Raw genomic sequence first — 16417 nt, 5'->3', positions numbered from 1 at the left:
GGCAAAGCTGCCTTCTCTTTGCAATCTATTGGTGTGCTCCCTTTTTGCCTTTTAGTCCCCCAGTGCTGTTCGACCAGTTCCACATATCTTCTTTTTTTCTGTTAAAATAACTGAGATGGTTTCTGTTTTCCTGGCTGGACCTTGAGCAATACATGTACCACATCTCACGTCGCAGATGACGACTGATACGGAATTGTCTTGTGTGAACAACCTCCTTTTCATCAGTCTCTAATCGTTCCTTTACCAAAACTGCTCCTTTTTTTTTTTAATCTATTTGGATTATGTGTAAGATTCTGGATCCACAGGCACAAAACTGTTGGAAAACCACAGAACAAACTAATTGCTTCTTAAAACTGAGAGGTGACTTAAGTACAGAACTGAAGAAAATTTTGGTCCATAAAAACTTTGAGGAATTTAAAGAATGTAAATAATAAGTCACCAAGACCTATGAGATTTCGAAATCTAAACCTGTCACCTCAGTATCCTTCTAGCTGGTGGCAAGGCTTTCAATTTCTCCTTTTGCCCCATGAAAATCCTGACCATCCCTCAGAGCCCAGCTCCAGTCCCATTCCTCTTTAGAGAGCCTTCCCTGACCACACCAGCTAGGTCTCATCTCTCTTGTAAATTCATACGTTGCAGGGTCAGTTCACGTAATCCAATACAACACTGTGCTCAATCCTCAAAGGTAAGAGTCCTTAAGATAGAGAGCAAGGACTAATCATTTGCATTTCCTGTTAGAAGTGATACTTAGTACTGTCCAAGTAGAGCAAAGAGCAAAGAAGGGGGAATTAGAAGATCTGGATCATGTTTGAGGTCTAACCTCAGGTAGGTCATTCAGCTCACCAGCATTCATGGAGCACCCTCCTGCTGTGATCACTTCCGTGGGTCTCAGTTGCATGATCTGTGAAGTGGAGAGAGTAAATAATACCCATCTTACAGGTTATGCTGGGCTCAAATGAGATAATAGATGTGAAACTTTTCTATAACTGTTAATTGGTGTGTCATAGTAAGTGCTCTAAATGTACCTGTTGAATTTAATTTTATATGGTCAATACTCTTAAGGCAATTACATGAAAAGCCTTGAGTGTTTTTTCTTGGTCGCTTGATCTCTTTAGGGTTTTATGACATTCTAACCTGGTTGTGTCACTCACAACAATCGTTAAGGGCCTTAAATATCCAACAAATGCTGGCTATTACCCCCACATTGTTGGACATGCTGCCAAATGCCCACGATATGGTCGCTACAAATTATCCATTAGCCTCTGGAACTTTGCCAGGACCTCATTCAGCCAAAGAGCTCAGGCTTGAATTAATCAGACATCCAAGTAGTTACACAGTAAATGTTCTTGAGGTCTTGCATTAGAAAGAACTTAACAAGGGCCAATGATCACCTGGCTCATCCATGCAGCACATGGGAATATTGATCAAAGTTACTGAAAACATTGGGTTTTTTCTTCTTTTTGTCTCCTCTAATTCTTTGAAAAATTATTTTTCCACAACTTTTTAATGGTTTCACACAATAAAACATTATGAAATTTATTTTACAAAAGGTCCTGTCTAATAAGGTTCTATCTTCCATTTGTTTTTCTCCGAAACAAATAATCTGATGTTGCCTTGTGTGGAGGAGCACCCATGTAAAAAGTATTTTTAGTTTATATTTCTGGAAATCACCCAGACTTAGGAAATGAAATGCTTTAATTTTGGTTCTCTTAAAAGCAGAGCCCGAGATAAGGATTTGGGTGCAGGTGATTAATTTGGGAGGTGGTTCCAGGAAGAAAGAAGTAGTGAGGAAGTTAGGGGAGTAGGGCAGGGAGGGAGTAATCTGCTGGGAGCACTATCAGGAGGGCAATTCTGTTGAGATCACCTGAGTGGCTCGTGGAATGCCTCCAGGAGTCGTCCCAAAAGACAGTGGCTCCTGCTCCCCACAAATTGAGGGTTTCTTCATAAGCTCTTCTTCTCCTGTACGTCTGGGCTTGCTCCACAGGTCCGAGTGAGTGAACTCCAAGGTGTGGTGCAGAATGCTGAAGGCAATATCCCATCTGAGTTGAGATCCTGGTAGTGTAAGGTGGGAGAGCTTGCATTTAACTATTCATTGCAGCTATAGCTGACATTAGAGATGAGCAGAGAGCATGTGATAAAGATACTAGAGGCACCTGCTACATGAGGCGCTGCTTTTGTGGGTAGAGATTATCCTGATTTTGAAATATTTACATGTAATTGGTAGTTAATAGTCATCTTCAACGACACCAACCACCATGACATCATCTAAACTTTATCGAGTGTTCTTTATGCCAGGCTCCGTTGTAAGCATTTGAAAAAAGATTTCCTCCAGGTGACTACCATCGTTATGGTTATTATTATTAAAATAACTACAGTTGCATGCAGCTAATTCCCAATTAGAATAATTTTGGCACGTTTATCCTTATTATTAGTAACAATAAATGCATATTATGTACAGAGTCAAAACAGTTTCAGCTTCTGAATTAAAGAGGACCCAGACTCCTAGGTCAGATTTTATACTAAAATATCCAAATATTATCCCAATTATCATGTTTTATCAGTAGTAATAAGGAAGACAGGGTGAAGTATATCCAGCAAGCCATATTCTGTGCAGAAACTCATAGCCTGTTGTGACTGTTACAGATGGAACATGTGTTTTGTTGGGGAAACGTCAAGAATTTTTGCTCTAGGCTAAACCTACTTTCCTCTTTTCTAACTTTTTTTGAACCTTAAAGCCAAAAAATGTCCTTTTTAATGTCATGTATTTTTAATTTGCTAGTAGGAAGTGTGTTAGATCTGATTGTGTTGAACATTTTCCACTTCCCTGTTAACTATAAAATGCCCTCAGAAGAATAGCGTTGAAGGGTCTTCTACCCTGGGGACCATGCACTGATGAAAGATCAATCATGGCCAATCAGATCAGGCCACTCCTATTCAGTGTTGGCACAGGGGAAATGGCAGGCTGTAGTGCTCTCCCAGGAAACCTGTCCTTTGGGATGGGCTCCTCTCCTGACTTCACCTGTTACCTCCTTTTCAGAGAGCTTCCCATGTGGACAGTGATGGCACAGGACAGCTAGAGGACTGGTAGCTGTTTGACTAGTACTCAAATGATTGTGGTTACACATCTCTATGTATATTTCATCTTGCTGCCTCCCTAACTTGATGTGTAACTCATGACCACAAAGCACATGAACAAGTATGACCGTGCTCTTGATTTGTGGTGTTTGTAGTGGGCACTCTGTGCTGAGAGGCAGGAGATCTGTGTTTCCCAGCTCAGCTTGTCACTGACTATCTGGTCTTCAGCAAGTTATTTCTCTTTTCCTGGCCTCAGCTTCCAGTAGTACATATTGGAGTCAGACTAACTGAGTTGTGAACTCTCTTCTAACTTCACATTCTGTGGCTTACTGGGTACAGTTCCATAATATATTTCTTTACATTTTCTTGAGTTAATTATGGAAGACAGCAATGGCAGAGAAATCACCAAATTATAATGAATTCAAAGCCAAATAGAAATATGTTTGATAGCAGATAAATGTATATACTTTCCTACCATTTAGATTATTTTTTCAAATATTCAGATTTAAAAATTATATTTTAATTAAAATATGTTCTGTGCTTTGGGGAAAAAAAGCAGGGGTGGGGGATGCCTGGGTTGCTCAGTGGGTTAAGCATCCAACTCTTTGGCTGACTTTGGCTTGGGTCATGATCTCGTGATCATAAGATCGAGCCCTGAGTCAGTCTCTGTGCAGACAACTAGAAGCCTGCCTGGGATTCTCTCTCTCCCTCCTGCTCTCCCTCCTTCCCTCCTTCCCTCTTTCTCAGAATAAATAAATAAAACTTTGAAAAAAATGTTCTGTGCTCATGGGGGTTTGTGTGTGTGTGTGTGTGTGTGTGCATGTGTGTGTGTGTGTGTGTATGTGTGTTTCTACTCCTCCTTAGACTTTCTACTACTCATTTCTTAGTCTTGAGATTCTAGTAAAATCCTGAAATGGAATGATTATTGATTTATGTTGGCCTCTTTCCAAAAGAGCTTGAAGGCAAGGCTTGTTGGTGTGTAGGTGGTGTTGGTATTAATAGAACTGGCATTGTTACCCTCTTGATCCTTCACCTGGCTTCTGGTGATTTAGGATTTTCTGATCATTCCATCCTTCCACCTGGTGGTTTTCCCCATGCTCTCTTTACTGTTTATTTTTTCACCTCTGAACTCCTCAATTCTGAACTCTTTCTAGTTGATACTCTTTAGAAATATAATTTCTAAACCCATTAACTGCAGTAATTTTTAGAAAGGTAGCTTTAAGTCCTCTATTCAGTTCAGGTGTATCTCAACACAGCAACCCAGGAAAAACAAATGGATCTTCTTTTCCTCTCCTTTATCTGATTTTTAAGCAGGTAATTTTAGATGCTATTAAAGTTGAACAAACATATTTGAAAATGAGTGAGCTCTTCGACAGAGTACAAGATGTAATCTAACAAATGAGAGGCAGCATCATGGCATGTTGTCTTCACAGCAGAAAACTGAGAACAATATAAATGTCCAAAAACAGGGATTTGATTAAACGAAAGATGGTACATTTATGCATTGAATTATTCCTGGGCTATTAAAAATATGTTGTAGAAAATTATTTGAAAAGTTGCTCCAATTGTATTGTTAAATAACTAAAGCAAGTTAAATAACAGAGTTTACCATATAATCTTTAAAATGTAATTTTTAGAGCATGTACGATGCATAGAAAAAAAGGCTGAAAGGATCTAGACACACTTACAGGGCTGTGCACTGGCAGGTGGGGATAAAGAGTAATTTAGAATTTTTTCTTGTTTATTATCTGAAGTTTCCTAAAATGGTCTACAAGGAACGTGTATTATTTCCTGATAAGAAAAGAAACAATAATACAAAAATAAATTTCAGATAGATAAAATGGTAAAGTTAAAATAAAATAGTAAAACTCTTAGAAAAAATTTTAGGAGACTCTATTTTAAATATGGGAACAGGGAGATCAAACAAACAAAGAGAAGTGACCCAGAAACTATAAAAGAAAAGTATATTTGACTTTATAAAGCCTAAAATACTTCCTCTGATAAAAGATACCATAAAAATAGGCCCCAAATCACTTTGTAATGCATATGAATGTTGAATAACTATGGTGTATACCTGAAACTAATATAATATTGCATGTAAGCTACATTTAAGCAAATAGGCCAAAAAAAATCTATAGGCTGAAAAATATTTGTAAAGCGTACAGCAGATAAGGGGTTAATAGTTAACCACACACACAACCTCTACAAACACATTAGCAAAAGAAGCACAAACAGCCCAATAGTAAAATGGACAAAGCACAACCATAAGGCAAACGACATATAAAAAGATGTCCCATCTTCCTAGTAGTCAGGCAAATGCAAATGTAATAAAAATGAAATATCTGACATCCATCAGGATGGCAGAAATTGAAGACAGTGATAATACCCAGTGCTCTATTGAAGTAGGAAAAGACGATCTTCTAACCATTGCTGGTGGATGTGTAAATGGTTTTAACTCTATTTGAAAGCAATCTGGTAATAAAATTGAGAGTCATTTGTTCCAGCAATCTAACAGGAGGGCACACAATTTCCCTTTTCTAACATTTTTTCCATGTGGAAAGAGTTCTACTGGGAAGCAGTCCTGGCTTCTCTCCATCCTCCAAACTCTCTTCAACAGTGGAGGAGCAAGGAGTCATCTGATAGGGAAATCTGAGGATGTAGCACTCAGGCATGTGTAGCTCAGCCCCCACTCCTTCTGGCTTTTGGATCTGCTCACTGCAGAGAACATGTGCTCTGAAATTCTCTTGGCCATATGGGAAGTCCAGTGGGAAAGGCTCTGCCCCAGTACGGGACCCCTGGTTGAGCATTGCCTGGACTGGTTGGTGGTAGGGGAGTGTGGTGTCTATGGAGAGGAGCTCTTTAGATCTCCCTTCGAGATAACTTGCTGTGAGAAGGTTACATCAGCTGCTGCACCTTCAAATCTACCGCAACACTCGTGCTAAGGCCACACTGTCCCTGGGTTGGACAGCCTTTATTGTGGGGGCCCTCCAGTGATCTGGATGAGACTTCTCTGAGCTACAGTGCAGCTTGAGCCTTTTTCTGTCCAATCCTTCCTTCCCTCTTTCCTTGCACAGGTGCCAGACCTGCACTATAATCTATAACCTGCATCACAATCATGAGCATTTCCTCTGATAAATTACTTGCAAGTCTAATTCTGTCTTGGTAGCTGCTTCTCAGAGGACCTAAACACAGAGTTGGTACTAGGAGTGGACTGAGAAAGCAGTAAGATGTGGTTGGGTTGGATCACTTGCTGCTGACAAGGAAGACCTTACCCTATGTGTATCTGTTTTCTATTGCTGCTGTAAAAAAATTACCGCAAGCTTTGTTGCTTAAAACAACACAGATTTATTATCTCAAAGTTTTAGAAGCTAGAGATCCAAAATGGGTTTCAGTGGGTTGAAATCAAAGTTCATCAGGGCTCTGTTCCTTCTGAAGGCTCTAGGGGAGAGTCTGTTTCCTGGTCTTTGCCATCCTTAGGGGCTGCCAGTATTCCCTGGTTTTAGTCCCTTCCCCTGTCTTCAAAGCTGGTAGCATAATACCCTCCAGTCTTTCTGACACTTCTGGCTCCCTCTTTCATTTAAGGACTCTTGTGATTACACTGGACCCATCAATATGCAATTCAGGATAGTCTCACCATCCCAAGATCCTTAATTTAACCACATCTGCAAAGACCCTTTTTATCACGCAAGAGAACATATTTACAGGTTCTGATGATTAGGATGCAGACTTTTTTTTTTTTTTTTTGATCAGGGTGGGGAGCATATTCTTTTCTGCTTAATATCATGTAGTATGCAGGGCACAGACAGTCTCTGGGATAAGGTGGCAGCCCGACGGCTAAACATTTCACTCTTGGTGACCTGGGTAGATCAGAATACCCTTGATGATTCAGATATTTGAAATGCAATGGGGGCAGGGGGGCAGAGAGGAACAAATGCATATAAGGGCAGTGGTGCTGGTTGGTGTTTAGAGGTTGTATTCATGCCCTGCAGAGAGATAATGAGAAGCTGAGAGCTGTTAATACACCACTAAAGGCTAAATGTGAGAGCTGGCAGGACTCTCTGTGGGAGTTTACAAAGAGGCCCTATCTCTTTAGCGGAAGCTTAGATGTAGCTAAGGAGCAAGTGTGGGACTTAGTTTAAAGAATTTAAATTCTTTAAACCAGGTCTGTAGTGCTAAGATTAGGGTCCCAGTTGAGAAAGCTTGGGACCTGGGTATTTGAGATGTGGGCATCTAGGTGGATGCCCACAAGGATGATGGCTCTGTCAACTTCTCTGAAGCCACAGAATTTCAGCCCACCCCTCTGTATGAAGCGAACACTTCCTTCATGTGGGAAGACATGGCAGAGACTCCCCTCCACAAGGCAACAGGTACTCCTCTAATGAGTTGCCCCTGCTCCCTGTCTTGAATGCCAGTACCAGAACTAGGGTTAACTCCTGGAAGAATCCAGCAGGGTGTGTGTGAGGCTTGATAAGAGAGGAAAGACATTCCACCTCAAAGGGACTGCAAAGACTGACCAGCGCATACTGGCAAGAGCAAGGGCAGTATGCCTGGACTTAACCAAGGAGGGAGAACATAACACTGGATAAGAATTCACAGACTTCAGGGAACTTTCTCAGGACATGGGATTTAACACTGGGTAATACCCCAGGGGATGGAGTGAGCTTACTGCTTAGGGAGGCTCTTAAAAACCTGGGCTATGACCAACCCAGCTGGCTGGTCAGGGGCCTGGAAGGAAAAAGGTGGGCACTCTTTCCCAAGGAAGCCACCAGTGCCTTGGTGGCAAGCCAACCACATTGGGTCCCTCCCATCCTGGACGGGCCAGTGTTTTGTCCTCACAAGGATAGATACCTATTTTTCTGTGTGGGTTTGCCTTTCCATCTGCAAAGCTGCAGCAAAAACTCATTCAGGAGTTTACGGAATGCCTAATCCACAGGTGTGGAAACCTGTACGGACAGCATAGCACCTGACCCCATTTCACAGGAGGCAAGTCCAAAACAGTTGACTTGAATATATTTCTGCAATGTATTGTTAAGTGCAAAAAGAATATACATAGTGTGATCCCAGTTTTGAAAAACAGACAATAACAACCCAACCTTATGTATCTATTTATGTTTGTTTATGATTCTAGCAGCATGGAAATGTTATGAAATGATACATACTAGGTCATTAATCCTGGTTACCTAGGAGTTGGGATGGAGCAGAGAGATATTTGGTAGAGAGGGGGAGGGCAGAGAATAGGAGGAGGATTTTTTTTTTTTTTAGAAAAAAAAAAGTCTGTATTTTTAGAAACAATTCATGATGAAAAAGAATATTGTGATCTTATCCTTTTTGTACAAGTTTCATGAAAGATAGCCACTAAAACATGAAGAGTAGTTATCTTAAAGTGAGGGAATTCCAGAATATACCAGCTTCTATCATCATCTGTTGCTTTTTGGCAATCACTCAATCTTATATATGGAAACCTCTGTCCCTTAACCACTCTGGTTTTCAGTGTTTTCATCTGTGAAATAAGAGAACTAAGCCAAGGCTTCTGTGATGCGCAAAGGCAGTAATAATAGCATTTCAATATTTCAGTTTAATTTGAACAGTTTAATTCAGTACAGAAAAAAAAAGTACTGAATGTGTACTGTATGCCAGGTAAGTTGCCGAGTGCTAGAGTATGGAGAGGAGTAAGACACCGTTTTATAACATAGAAGGTATTCTTAGTCCACTCATGCTGTTATAACAAAAATGCCATAAGTGAGGTAGCTTATCAACAGCATACCTTTATTTTTTACAGTTATGGAGGCTGTGAGGTCTGAGATCGTGGCAGATTCAGTGTCAAGTGCAGACCCACTTCCTGTTCATAGACAGCTGTCTTTTCTTTAACTTCACATGGTGAAAATGGCAAGGGATCTCTCTGGGGTCTGTATCATAAAGGCACTAACCCTATTTATGAGGACTCCACCCTCATGACCTAATGGCCTCCCAAAGGCCCCACCTCCAAATACCACCACATTCGGGATTAGATTTCAACATAAGAATTTTGGGTAGATGCAAACATTCAGTCCCCAGCAGAGAATCACATGTAAAATCAGATTAACTTAGTACCATGTGGGAAGTGCTATGGTACCAAGTGGTAAAGGGGCAGAGATTGGGAAGGATAAATGATACTCAACAGCTCTCTACCCCCACCTAAAGAAATGTCCATTTTCTTTACCTTAGTGATATGCAATCCGATCTCAACTGTCTTAAGAAAAACAGTGCCTAAAATAAAGATCTAAGAGAAATATATCAAAATCTTGGCAGTTATTCCACTCATGTACTCTTTTCTGTTTTTTCCTAATTTTTTTCAATGAGTGTTTAATAGGAAATTTTCATCACGATTTGGTTGAATTATATCAGGTCAGGATGGTAATATTCCTATCTTACATGTATGAAATGCTCTCTAATGATTCTAAATGAAGAATTTATCAATTTTTACTTATATGGTCAACATGGTAACTCAAATATTTAAAAGCATGGTGTCCATGATAGACAACTAGTGAAAGGTATCCTTAGTAGCAAAAAGTTTAGAAACCACCACACAAGAACTCATGTTCTGGCTCTGGGATGCCATGGAGAAAGCCCCTGGTGTTCTTCTATGTCCACCCCTTTGTCATGATCTCTTCTAAGAAAAGGTATGTGGTTGACCTGTTACCCATTGATCTCACTGCCAGGTTTTCATGCCCTCACAGATTCTTCACAAATCATGGAAGCCCACACAGTAATTTTAATTCCTTCCCCAGAGCAACTGTAAGAGATTGACCTTCAATGTGTATACAAATGGAAGCCCAGCAGTCAAATGATTTGTCCAGAAAGTTTCAGAATTAGGACTAGATATGAAAATTCTTAGTCTTCTTAATCCATAAACCATGCAAATAGCTTTAGAGCTGTTGATGAGAATCCCTCTTTGTTGCTGCTAATGTTTCAGTGCAGCTGGTGTCCAGTTTATGCTCTGGCACTACCCATCACTTACCTGGCTCTAAGTGCTGCCTGACACCTGCTTCCTCTGCCGTAGGACTCACCATGTACTCACGAGAATCACATAATGTCCATCTTTCCCAGTAAACTATAAGATCTTTTTTCATTGATTTCCCCTAATGCCTAAGACAGTACCTGACACAATGGCAATTAAGGAATGTATAAATTAATAAATAAATACGTGGGGTGCCTGGGTGGCTCAGTTGGTTGAGCGTCCGACTTTGGCTCAGGTCATGATCTCATGGATTGTGTGTTTGAGCCCCGCGTCGGGCTCTGGGCTGTCAGCTTAGAGCCTGGAGCCTGCTTCGGATTCTGTGTCTCCCACTCTCTCTGCCCCTTCCCCACTCATGCTCTGTCTCTCTCTCTCTGTCAAAAATAAATAAACATTAAAAAAATTTTTTTAAATAAAAAATAAATAAATACATGACTTTAGGTCACATAATGGCCAACACATATTAAGTGCTTACAATGCGCCAAGCACTATTCTAAGTGTTTTACATGTACTGACTCATTTAATTCTCCAAATAAACCACGTAGGTAGGTGCTTCTGTTACCCTTATTAGGACAATAAAGAAAGTGAGGTTGATTAGCTTGCCAGGTCACACAGCCGGTGAGTAGTAAAGTTGAGACTTGAACCCTGTCAGTCTGATTCTGCAGTCTGTGCTCTTAACCACTGTTCCATGTTGCTTTTTAAGTCATTTAACCTCTCTATATCTCAAATTTTTCTAACAGAAAAGTAGATTGAAGTATCTACTCACTGGACTGTTGGCAGAATTAAAATAACAAAAGTACACATGAAGCTATGTACACATTAGCATTAATTTTTATTGTTATCATTAATGTTGTTAATATGTAATCACTAATCTTGTTCACCGTTAAGTATCACTTTTATGTCAAGGGAAAGAAAATATTATAATTACAAGAACATATTGCCGGGTATGTGCTAATATTAGAGATTTAAAAGCTGTGGTCTCTTACTCTTAACATTTCCTTTAGACTTTCTGAATGACTTTAGGAAAATAATTTCTTGTGATCTTGTTGGGTTTCATTTCCCCATACCATAAGTGGTATTTGCTGCTTGCCCAAATCTACTCATCAATTACTGAACTTGATACTAATTATGAAATGTTCATGGAGTATTAGGATGGGGACTGAGCAAGGGGATTTACAAATCTTTCTCAGGTGAGAAGGGAGAGAGTCTCCCCCTAGTGTTAGTCTTTGTGCAGAAGGATTTGAACCTTGCTTTAGGCTTTTTCTGAGGGCTTTTGGTTTATTCTAATTCTCATGATCGGAGAATGATTTTTGAAACTAGAAGTTCAGAGTTCCAATTCTACAGCAGCAGAAATGGGGACTTATCTAGCATATTAAGTGTTTTATATGAAGTATGGGTGAATGTAGCCACTCGGGGTCAAATCCTATATATTCACAAATGGGCCGCCCAATTTTCTTTTAATCATTTTGTTTTAAGATGCTTGACCCCTTATTAGTTCAAGATTAATAATAATTACTCCAGGATCCAGTACAGGGTTGATGAGCCACTTGGGAGTAAGCAAAGAAACCAGTTTTCATTGGGTACCTACTAAGTGACAAGTTCCTTAACAACCTCCATCTTTTCAATTTACACAATAACTTTTAAGGCAGATGTTAGTCTACCCACAGATATGAGGACTGAGGCTCAGAGAGCTTCAGGAGCTTGTTCAATATTTACACCTTGAATACGTGATACATGTGGTCTTCAGACCTATGGGAGCTCATGGGGGTGTTTCAACAGTTCCAGTTCCCACTGAATAGAGGCTGACACTTCCTGTTTCTCTGAATTCTTTCCTTAGTGGATACCAGTGCTAGTCCATAGCTTTGGGGGCTCTGTACTCAATTGTCATTTTGGGGGCTCTGATAAATTGTCAGTGTTACTATTCATGGATAATATTTTGGTTCATGGATAATAATCTTAAAGAGTATCTTGACCCAAGAGGGTGGTACCATAAATAGAGTTGTAGGAAATTAGAGCTGGGCATGGCATTATTGAAAAACATCTTTGTTCTAGATAAGCTTACTATTTGGAGATCAAATCTTTCAAAACCTGGGTTTGTGGTGGCAAAAGAATAAAAGTGACGTTTCCTGGTGAAAAAGAAGGGCTCTCGCTATGTTTTAAATCCCGGCTTCTTCATTCTACATGCGGGGCCTGCCAGGCCAGTAATTTCTAATGGCCCTATGTATTATCTTATACTCTCCTCACAATTTCGTATTTAACTGGAAGTAGGGGAGTGAGGGGAAGGGGAAGAGGGGAAATGCTGTTTGGCAATTGGCCAGTTTTGTGAGCAAGTTTTGGTTTTTGTGGTTCTGTAGTTATTTCAGTGAATAAAGCGTCCCATTCATATAGCCCAGACTGGTTATAAGCTGGTATTGAGTGATGGCCAATTACAAGTTATTCACATTTGGATCGATATCCCAGACATGAGCTCATTAACCCCAAATCCTATTATCTCACACATGTGAAACAGATTGTTTTTAATGTGATGACATTTTCACTGTCTACAAACCTGAGTTCTGATGTAGTAAAAAAGCCTCTGCAGCTATAAGCAGAAATAAGCAGCTGCGTTGATATCCACACAACCAGTGGAATGGCATGTGCAAATTAATAAATGTCTGCCCGTGCTACTTAGGGGTTCAGTCTCAGAGTCGATGACCTTGGTGAATTTCCTATAGTTTTTCATCTTATTCCCCATCTCCTTGGGATTCCAGCTCTTTCTGTCATCTAGAAACGTCTCCTCTTTTAATGTCTGCAGATTACGAGTCCCTGTCTTCAGGCAGTTTCTTTATTTTCCAAGACATTGGTTTTTAGGCCTGTTGTTGCCGTGACTTTTATCTCTTTTAATTCTCTTTGAGCCTCTCCATAACAATTTTAATTAATGGGCAGACTTTCCTGATAGATGGAATGCTCATACCTCTTAAAGATATATCATCGCAGCGATTAGAATCATTTATTCACATGCTATCCCATTTTCCATCTTTGCAAGAACAGGCAAATTTTTCTTCAAACCATTATCTCTACAGCTAATTGAATTGAATCCAAAATTAACTCTGAACTACATGGTTGCATCTTACACTTGTCTTTTGTTTAGGGGTCCTCTTTGAGCCTAGCTGCCTGAACATCCCTTCTGTGGTCTTCAAGTATGGGGGTAAAGCTTTGGCTTTTTACTAAAATACACTAAAACAAGATGCAAAAAAGCCACGGACTATTTTCTTCTGGTCTGACTCATGATGCCATCGCTGTGGTTTTAAAATCTGATGTCATAACATTTGGTCTTAAAAGATCATGTTTGCCCCATCTATAAAGTGGAGACTATCTTCCCGGTATACTCATATAGCTATTGTAAATATCCAATGCATTTAGAAAGTGTAACATGCTATACAAAAAATACGTACGTATACATTTATCACTGGTTCTCTTTTGCTCCCCCAGGGAACATTAGCAATGTCTGGAGATAGTTTGGGTGTCAAAACTTGGTGGGGGAAGATGCTACTGGCATCAAGGGTGTAAAGGCCAGACATACTGCTAAACATAATACACAGAACAGCCCCCACAACCAAGAATGATCTGACCCTAAATGTCAATAATGCCAAGGTTGAGAAACCCTGAATAAAGAGACTGTGGTATAAAAAGCAGAACTTGAACCTCATTCAATAATCATCCTCTCTCCTGCTCCTCTCCCACGTCTATTTTCCTAACTAGTCTTTCTCTGTTGTGGGCAAGTGGAATGAGGTAATGAAATGCTAATTGAAAGTGCCACTCCTTCTACAGGTCATTAGACAGGGGAAGAAAATTTGATAGACACTATTTTTAACCTTTCTTATTAGTTGACAAACATCACGTAGATAATTTTTAGTTGCTGGAAGGATCAGGGTGAGTAGTTCTTCTATGTTTTTATGTCCATGCTCTAGTTTATCTTTAGTAGTACAATACCTAGTCATTAAGGAATAGAATTCTAGAACCTAAGGTGGTTATCGGAGACGTGACTTAGGTCGGTGACTAAGTCATCCAAGACAGATGGTGTCTCGATTCTTTCCCTGTTAATTGCCATCCTAATAACCATGATAGGCAGCAACTCTTGAGCATTTATATGGATTCAGGCCCTTTATATGTATTACCTTATTCTGTTTTCACAACAATCCTGAAAAATAGTTCTGTCGTGCTAGTCAAGATTGTTTTTAGAACTTTAAAAAAAAGTTTAGAAGTAAGCTTTCTGGGGAGCCTGGGTGGCTTAGTCGGTTAAAAGTCGGACTTGGGCTTAGGTCATGATCTCAGGGTCTGTGAGTTCGAACCCCATGTCAGGCTCTGTGCTGATAGCTCAACCCCATGTCAGGCTCTGTGCTGATAGCTCAGAGCCTGGAGCCTGCTTCAGATTCTGTGTCTCCCGCTCTTTCTGCTTCTCCCCCGCTGGAGCTCTGTCTCTCTCTCTCAAAAATAAATAAACATCAAAAAAAAAAAAAAAAAGAAATAGAACTTTCTGCTGTTAAAGGTTGCTTCTTGTTCAGTTCTCCTAAAATAATCAATCAATCAATATACATACTCAGAAGTTCCTATATGCAGAACTCTTTGGGAATTCAATGACATTTCCTTCAAGAAACATGAGATTTAGCTTAAACCGTACAGCCCAAATCTTTGTGAACACTGTATAACCAGTAAATGGTCTAAATGTCTGCCAATACAATAATAGCTATATAAATCTTGGAATAGATCTTAATGTATTTACACAGATTATCTCAATACGTTGAGTTTAACAAGTAGGCTCTCTGTGGAACAGCATATATATTATAATGAAGTTATGTTGCAAATATATCTACCCATTCTTAAATACACAAATTGTTATATGGAAGGAGTTTTGCCAAATTGTGAATTACGGTTATCTTTGGGGGTAAGATTACAGAGAAACATTTTCTTTCTCTACATAATGTAAATCTTTTATAATGATCATGTATCATTCTAAAAAGTGATAAAAATATTTCTATTTAAAATATACAATAATAAAAACTTATAGCTCAAGATAGCCATACAAAACATAATTTATCACAAAGTGGCAATAATGAACCAAATAATAGCTAATATTAACTGAATGCTTACTCTGTATCTGGTATGGTTATAAGCATTTTATATACATGAACTCATTTAATCATCACAACACTTCCTTGAGACTAATCCAGTTTTATTCCTGTTTTACAAATGAGGAAACAGAGGTGTAGAAAACGTACATAAGTTGCCAAAAGTCACAGAGCTAGTACTTGGTTGAGTCAGGACCTGAACTCAGGCAATCTAGCTTTAGAGCCCATAAGTTGACTCTTTACCTGGAACTGCCAGGTGAATGGCACCAGTAAGGATTCTAGAAAACTTTGGAGGGAAAAGGACTTGAGGTCACTCTGGCTTCTCTCTGTAGGTCATCACCAGCTTCCCACCACACTATAAGCCCCTACAGGGCAGACAAAGTATCTAGGATACCTTTATTTTGTCCTTAGTACCCAGAATAGGGTCTTCCCTTTATAGACAGCATGTATTTGACACATGCTTGTTGCATTTAAAGTTTTTAGTTATCCTAAGATTAATCCTTTTTCTGAGTGTGATTAGAACCCATTTCCATGCTGTTTCATAGACAAACTCTTCACGTGGAAAAAGGATTTGATTGTTTTGTGCCTGGTCAGAGGTGCAAGGGTATGAGGTTTGAGAAGGTATGCGTTTTGTTCATCATTCACCATGCATTCCTGAGCACCTGCCACATGCAGGCAATGTTCCAGGGACATAAGACACACATCATGGCTTTCCTAGTGTTTACATCTCAGTGGTGAAAGTTGTCAGAAACAAATTGGGAAGACACCAGGAACATAGATACAACCCAACCCTTAGGGATATCACAACCCCAGGGGTTTTGAAAGTTATATGAAATGTACATTTTGTAATAAATTAAAGTGTTACTTTAATAGATAACTGGAAGAGAAAAGTTCTTATATCAGACAAGTCACTGGTGCTGTATTATTAAAACAAGGAAATTAAACTTAATGGCACCAGAGGGAAAATGATAAAAATGATTTTCTGGTCACGTGTTATTAACCATAATAAAATAAATAGAGGAACGGTAAGTGGGGAAAGGGCTGGGTTGTTCATCCCCTCAAGGAAAGACACAGGGAAGAAAGCTGCTGCTTCTTTCCAGCTTAACTCTTTCCTGGACTTTCCGTAACACCCAAAAATGTGTTTGCGGCTTTGTATTCCTTGGGGCATAGAGTCCACCTTAAATGATTCTCACACAAGCTTCAGAGTTACTTTATGTTGTCCTTGGAGATAGAAAATAAG

The sequence above is a fragment of the Panthera onca genome, chromosome B4 (genome assembly GCF_046562875.1).
Source record: "Panthera onca isolate mPanOnc1 chromosome B4, mPanOnc1 haplotype 2, whole genome shotgun sequence".
NCBI classification, from domain to species: Eukaryota; Metazoa; Chordata; class Mammalia; order Carnivora; family Felidae; genus Panthera; species Panthera onca.
This window is presented reverse-complemented; position numbering follows the sequence as displayed.